Raw genomic sequence first — 7,858 nt, 5'->3', positions numbered from 1 at the left:
AGTAGCTTTAAGGGATAAATAAATTAGTTTAATGACGAATTATATCACAATATGCATATAAAAAGAAAGTGAAAAGACAATTTGGAAAGATGCTTGCTTTTGGTAGCTATTTTGATTTGAAAGAGTAAGGAAGGACACTTTTTGATTACTTACAAGCTAAACATTCGAATTCGACATTATATACAAAAATTAGAAAAAGAAAAGGACAATTAAGTATATCCGACCGGCCAAGCAATCTGTATGGTGAAGATTCCATCTGGGTTGCATCAATAGCAAGTTTCATGTACTCAAATAATTTGTAATAAAATAAATAAATTGAAAAGGTTTTGTTTCAGTTAAATATTCATGCTACTTGTTGAATCTTGTTATAAGAAATTTTTTACACAAAGGCACTTTTACACACATTTAAAAAAGGAAAAAAAAAAAGAAGACAAATTAAGTTACACAATAAAGCATTGAAAGAACAAGGGATGGATATAAAGTTAAAAACGAGAAGATACTAGGATTAAAATAACCCAAACTGTTTCTTTCCTATCCATAAAATTAGGGGGGGGAAAGTCCCTTTAAAATAAGCATACCAGGGCAACCCCCCAAGTTTTCCAGAATTGGGCTGATCATCTTTTTTGTGTAGAGAATAATTAATTAATTTGGACTCTATAAAACAGATTAGGCCATTTGGGCCGTGCATTTAGAAACCCATATTTTTGTCAGTATGGACCAACCCGATTTTATATTTGTAGATAATGCTAGCCTTAAGTATAATACTGCGCTAGTTCTGTTACTCAAATAATATTGAAGCGTAAATTTTTCTTTAATAATAACTTATGCACTATGTATAAAAATAAAAATAAAAAACTTGTGCATCATATATACAATGTATTGTACAAAATCTTAAAAGTTTTAACGTATTTGAGTATATATAACCAATAAATTCTCACTTTCAAACGCTCAACTTTTATTTAATAGATAAAGGATTGGATGAAACGAGCCATCCAATACACAGAAGTCACAGAATTACATAACCTGGCTCTCTATTGCAGTCCTACTCAGCTCAAGATGTATTAATCGGATAATTGATGAACAAATGAAAAAATCTAAAACAAAAAATATGGCAACTTAAAGAGGAATAAGTAAAAAAAACAAGAACACATTCAAAGATACGTTACGATTGGTTTATGGATCCCACACAATTTCTTTGTCCTATAAGAGAATCTCCAAAGACAAGCAACCGGTGAGAGTTGAGACCATAACTTTTCCTTACGTGTGAAAAAAAAAAAATTGCGTCGACAGCAGGGTTCGAACCTGCGCGGGCGTAGCCCAACAGATTTCAAGTCTGTCTCCTTAACCACTCGGACATATCGACAGCCCTGGTGCTAAAATCCTGTCATATATTTGATATAATTATTTGTTTTTCCAAAGCAACGTCAGCTGACAACACTTTATATCAGAATTTAGGAGTTTGGAAATAAGATTTTAATAAATTCCAAATCACTCCTAGGCATATGGTATAATTAAAATTTTCTGAAATAATTCCATGAAATTGTCGATTATGTTTTTTTGGGTGATACTCAGTTGATTGATAATGATGTCCACCAGTTTTGCTCTTAAAAGAAGCGTAAATAAGAAGATTAACCTTCCCATCATAATGAAAAGCACATTGGTTTTTTTTTTATCAAGGTTGCAGCCCACGCGCAAATCTGTATCTTTTATTGTATTACACAACACAAATGAGTTGAACAAATTTAGAATAATGGATTATGTATATTACAAGACTATATTCAACAAGTATAAAGTTGTACAATATATAGAGAAATTAATGAGCTTAAAGGACAAGTCCAAAACTTTAACTCAAATTATAATTGTTGGGATATTCAAGGATAATGACTATGATACTACTGTTAGGCGGGTCCAAGAAGGAGTCCGTGGTGAAAAACCATTACCAATGGGCTAAACTAGACCGATCACACCAAGTGGGTTTAACACAATGTCACAACCCAAAATCTTAAGGTATTAGGTTCATGGGTCCTCCAGCTTATATCGACTTCACTTAACCCATTACCAACCAACGTGAGTCTAATAACACTTGAATATCCTAACAATTTTCTCCTCAAGTGTGAAACCCCACATTAATATGCTCCCCCTCAACCGAGTACTCAGACTCAAAGTACTCAACTCGCCTCTAAGCAAACACCAAGCTAGATTGAGCCCAACCCGGCACTAATACCATTGTCAAGCGGTCTAGGAGAAGGCCGTGGCGGGGGACCACCACCAATGGCTAAGTTAGACAAATCACATCAAGTGGGTCGGACACCGTGTCACATCAACTTCTATGCACTTCACTTAGCCCATTACCAACCAATGTGGGCCTCCATCACACTTGAATATCCCAACAGTAATAAAATAAGAAAACTAATATCTATAGATAATTATATGATTATTTACAGATATTCTAATAATTGTAACACACCATCAAGCTGAAGCGTATATATCATACGTTCCAAGCTTGGTACAAATATAATTTACTCGCAGACTTCTGAGAGCTTTAGTGAAGATATCTGCACGTGGATCATTGGAACTAACAAATGTTGTCTCGATCTCTCTACGTTGAATAATTTCTCAAATGAAGTGGCTATTAATTTTTATATGCTTGGTCCTCTCATGAGAGACCGGGTTAGAAGATATGTGCAATGCAGCTTAATTCTCTCAAATGAGTCTTATGGGTCGTTGTTCGCAAAGGCGTAGTTCCTTAACCAAATGAGATCATAGGCTGTAGTTCTCATTGCCCGATATAAGAAATTATTTTCACAAAGATACTTTAACATACATTTTTCCAAAATGGAAAAATAAGTTATGTACTAAAGCATTGAAAGAACAAGGAATGGATATAAAGTTAAAAAAAATAATATTAGTGAATTTGTGTGGATTAAGAACTAGGTTTATATCTTTCAAGGGGTGTAATATATCAATATAAAAGTGCTCAAAGAAGCAGTGGTATGGATCAAAGTTCAAGAAAAAAAAATCGTAACCGTTATTGCAAGATGGCTGCGATGAAAGAGGTAGTATATAGGCTGCGATGGCTCTAAAATCTAGTCGAGTAACAACTCATAAAAATATTAGGAATAAGGTGCCTCTTCTGTTCAAGAGGAAATGTTTATACAAGGGGAATGAATTTTCCTTAATAATGATGAAAGAGAGAAAAGTTGAGCCAAAATCATTAGTCATTGCTTCCACTATCACATTGAGACGCTATCTCACCATCGTGTGTACAATAATGAGCTGGGAAAAGAGAGGAGAATCTCTTGTATTAAGATTCATGTGCTCAACTAATGGACATATCTTGTAAGGGATTTTATTGAGCCTCTAGATAGTTGGCCCAACATACTAGGGACAACAACCATCTTGCCACGTTTTGGTAAAAAAATTACCAGAATACCACGCATCAATAAAAATTTACCAAAATGTCATGTCACTTAACTTGCTACAATACGTAGCGAGTTAGGTCTGCACACGTGGCAGCGTTTTTAAGGCCACATAACTCGTTATACAGTGTAGCAAGTTTGGTCAGTCAACACGTCAGTCCATGTGGCACTTTTCTAAAGAAAAGTCGTTGCATGTTCTAGCGAGTTAGGTGATGTGATATTTTAATAAATTTTTATTGGTGCATGACATTTCGGTAAATTTTTTACCAACACATTGGCAAAATAATTGTTGTCCCCAACACATTGGGCTTACGTAATCCGGCTAGAACAACTAGGATTCAATTAACCTATATTGTTTCTTTCCCATCCATAAAATTAGGGAAAAGAAATTTCCTTTAAAATTATTTATCTCTTTTTTTTTGTAATAACAATTATTTATCTTTAAAATAAGAATAAAGGGTATAACCCTCACCCCCCATATATAATTCTGCCCAAGTTGGCCCGAATTGGGCTGATGAGCAATTTTGTGTACAGAATAGTTAACTTTGGACTCTATAAAACAAGTTAGGCCATTCGGCTTGCAATGAACTTTCAGGATGGGTCGTGCATTTAGAAACCCATGTTTTTGTCAGTATGGACCAACCCGGTTTTTCATCTATAGCTAGCCTTAAGTATATAATACTGTGCTAGTTCAGTTACTCAAATCATATCGAGCGTAAAGTTTTCTTCAATGATGACTTATTCATCAGATATACCATAACATGCATGCAGTGTACCAAATCTTAAATAAGTATTAACGTACGTATTTGAGTATATATAACCACTAAATTATCATTTTCAAGCGCTCAAATTTTATTTGATAGAAAGAGTTACGCCGTCATTATTGTTCTACCCCACTCGAAATATATTAATAGGATGAACAGATGGAAAAAATTTAAAAAGAAAAAAAAATGGCAACTTAAAGAGGAATAAGAAAAAAAAAACAAGAACACATTTGCATGAACAAATTTTTTAAGCATAACTTTTCCATAGATGTGAAAAAAAGTTAGAAAACGTCGACAGCAGGGTTCGAACCTGCGCGGGCGTAGCCCAACAGATTTCAAGTCTGTCTCCTTAACCACTCGGACATATCGACAGCGGTGATGCTAAGGTCCTATCATATATTTGGTATAATTAATGGTTATTCTAAAGCATAATAGAAATCACTCCCAGGCTTCCAGTATAATTGAAATTGTATAAAATAATTCCATGAATATGTTGATTATGTTTTTGGGGGGATATTCAGTTGATGATGATGTCAACCAGTTCTGCTCTTAAAAGATGTGTAAAGCTGCCTAGCAATTAGATTGACAATAAGAAGATTAGCCTTCCCCATCATAATGAAAAGCACATTGGTTTTAATTAACTATTTTATTTGTCAAGATTGCAGCCCATGTGCAAATCTGTATATTTTATTGTATTACACAACACAAACTATTAGATTGAAATTGTGACTTTTTGGTCCGTGTAATATTGGTGGGAAATGTGACGTTTTGCGAAGAATATACCTTGAGAAATGAGAATAATTATGCGTAGCATGGATGTAAACACACTCATATAAGGTGGAGTTTGAAATAACGAATTTTTTAAGATTATTAGAAATGTGATGCATGAATAAAAAGTTCTTACATTTTCTATGAGATAAAAAAATTATCTACTAAGGTGATGTTTGAAATCAATCTCATTGAACTTCTTGGACTTTTTGCTATAGGTTGGAGTGATTGTGTTCACCAAATTATTTAAAGAACTTATCATTTTTGTTATATAAATTGAAACAACCTTGTCTTAATTTACACAAAATTATGTTATTGATGGTAGTGTAAAATCTGTGCTTTTGGTTATGATGGTATTAGTGAAAACACAAAAATTACATGCAATTACAAAAAATCAAAATGCAATACGCAAGCATAAAAATTGTAAAAAATTAAACTCAAGCTCAGTATTGCATATTGTGTCCTTAAGACAATTTTGCCCCCTCAACGATGTCTAAGGTTCGTGGGTAAATACCTCCTAAAATAGAACGAGTTACCTTTGTTTCACGGTGGCACAACTAGAAGAAACAACATTGGCGGACACGGCGAACGTTGATCAATCGCAGACCAAGACAGCATGTGAGGGTTAATCTTGGCAGAGTTTTGGTAAGGAGTCAGAAAGCTTAGTTTTTGGAATGCACTGACCACTGTTATATATAAGAGATGAACGGTCACGAGCCGAAGTGACACGACTATTTGGAAAAAAGAGTCATGACTGTTTGATAACGAAAAGGCGCGATTGTTCGGTAACGAAGAAGCGCAAATATTCACAAACGAAAAGACACGACTATTCGAAAACGAAGAGACATGACTCTTCCAACTTCTTATTCATAACCCATTTATACAACAATCTCTCACATGAATAAGAAGTTTGTCCTTTTTGACCATTTGCATCTCGGCCTAGGTGTACAATCTGCAACTGATCAATGAGCAAAAATTGCATCGGGATCGGTGGACACAATGCCTTGTAACCGTCCTTAGTGAGACCTATCGAATTTACTCAGTCAATCGGAGGACGCGATGCATTGTAACCGTCGACCTTTGAGTGTGAACCAAGACAATAGGAAACACACAATTGTTCCTCGAACGTGGTTGGTCCTCTATTTGTGTCTGTTATGGTCATGAACACCTCCTGGTTCTGCAGGTGCATTATAGAATACGACCTTGTTATATTTTCATAGAAGCGACCCTCACTTCATACTCACATAAGTGATTTCTGGCGGTGCATCTCAACATACACCATCTGAACACATCAGAATCAAAAATCATTAAAAGCCTACTTGTTTACCCTTTACTTATGCATTGCCTTGTCTAGGAATGAGTATGAGTTTTGAAAAACTCCACATTGCTTATCCGTTAATCATCACTTGGTTTTCTCTTTGAACCTAGTTCGTGAGATCTCTACTCTTCTTAATAGAGTGTCTGTAATGATCAATATTAACAATCTTAAATTTATTCCTTTCAACAAACTATACATCAATACTCTAGTTACACCTTCTGTTAGCGGATCCGCAATATTCTCCTTTGACTTCACATAGTCAATGTTGATTATTCCATTAGAGAGTGGTTGTCTTATGGTATAAAGTCTTTGACGTATATGTCAAGACTTACCATCATACATAACACTCATTGGCCTTCCGATCACTGCCTGACTATCACAATGTATGCACACTGCAGGCACTGCCTTCGGTCAGTTCGAAATATTGCCAAGGAAGTAACATAGCTACTCGGCTACCCCACCGACTCTATTTGAGGCAATAAATTCTACTTCATGGTCGACCTTGTAATACATGTTTGCTTGGATGATTTCTAAGACACAATACCTCCACTAAGTGTGTACACATACTCACTTGTGAACTTGATGTCACTAGAGTCGGTGATTCAATTTACATCACAATTGATATGCACCATTATTATACACATCTCCAATGATCACACAGTCCATTGTCTTTGGTCTGATCTTAACCATTTTTGGTTTCAGAATCGCGACCTTTGTCAAACACCCCCACACTTTAAGATAATTCAAGGTAGGCTTCCTACCTTTTCACATTTCATAGGGAATGTTCTTTGCCATTAAAATAACTTTCCCCCACAAATTTTGTGTTAAACCAAACATCAACAACATCATTTTATTTAATGTCAAGTTCTTTATACGCAATTGCATTAAATTGCAGCACATAAGGAGCATTCGTTTAGTGTATACCAAACTTCAAGCAAAATTCCTCGAAGAGGGCATCATTCCTCTCTGTTATAATTGCTCCATATTGCATTTATCTTTTGACTTAACATTATTTGACTATAACACATATCAAATAATAAAATCCAATTTCACCATAAAATGATATACAATCATCACAGGTTCATGGCATCCAAATAATGGGCAATTGAGATAAAATCATACAAATTTGGAATTAAATAAACTCAAAGATTTGACCATTTTGCTCATCAAAAAATTTACCATACTTAATTCCGAGATGCAAATATTGTGCAAACAATTTTAGGATTTAAGATTCCATAGTAAATCTTAATTCCATCAACACTACAACATACGTTTCAATAAACATAACTTGACTTTTTAACCATGCCATCACTAAAATAACCTTTTCAAGTTCACATAACATCATAAGATACTCCATTTGATATAAAACTCATATATCCATCATGTTATAAAATGCATTATGGGCAAAAATTATCATTTGCCAACACCATAAAATTACTATTTACATACATATAAAGACCAAAACATTAGTGTAGTGATAAGCACTTTATTCTACCACTTGATATAAGAACTAGGTCAAGGTTCAAATCCCATAAGAAGCAATTTCGGAAGGAGGGGAGGGGGATGGCCGAGGTTACGTGACTCAACAA

General features: G+C 34.7%; 2 non-coding genes across 2 annotated transcripts; both read right to left on the bottom strand.

Annotated features, from left to right (window-relative positions):
* Positions 1 to 1,281: 1,281 nt before the first annotated feature.
* Positions 1,282 to 1,363, bottom strand: TRNAS-UGA (transfer RNA serine (anticodon UGA)). The gene has a single exon. It is a non-coding gene; the product is annotated as a tRNA-Ser (tRNA).
* Positions 1,364 to 4,472: 3,109 nt separating this feature from the next.
* On the bottom strand, positions 4,473 to 4,554 carry TRNAS-UGA (transfer RNA serine (anticodon UGA)). Its single transcript has one exon. It is a non-coding gene; the product is annotated as a tRNA-Ser (tRNA).
* Between the last annotated feature and the right edge of the window lie 3,304 nt (positions 4,555 to 7,858).

This window comes from Gastrolobium bilobum, unplaced genomic scaffold (assembly GCF_033153095.1).
Source record: "Gastrolobium bilobum isolate Gb01-03AN ecotype WA unplaced genomic scaffold, APGP_CSIRO_Gbil_v1 utg62301, whole genome shotgun sequence".
Classification (NCBI taxonomy): Eukaryota; Viridiplantae; Streptophyta; class Magnoliopsida; order Fabales; family Fabaceae; genus Gastrolobium; species Gastrolobium bilobum.
Note: the sequence above shows the minus strand (reverse complement) of the source record. Positions and strands in the feature narration are given on the sequence as shown.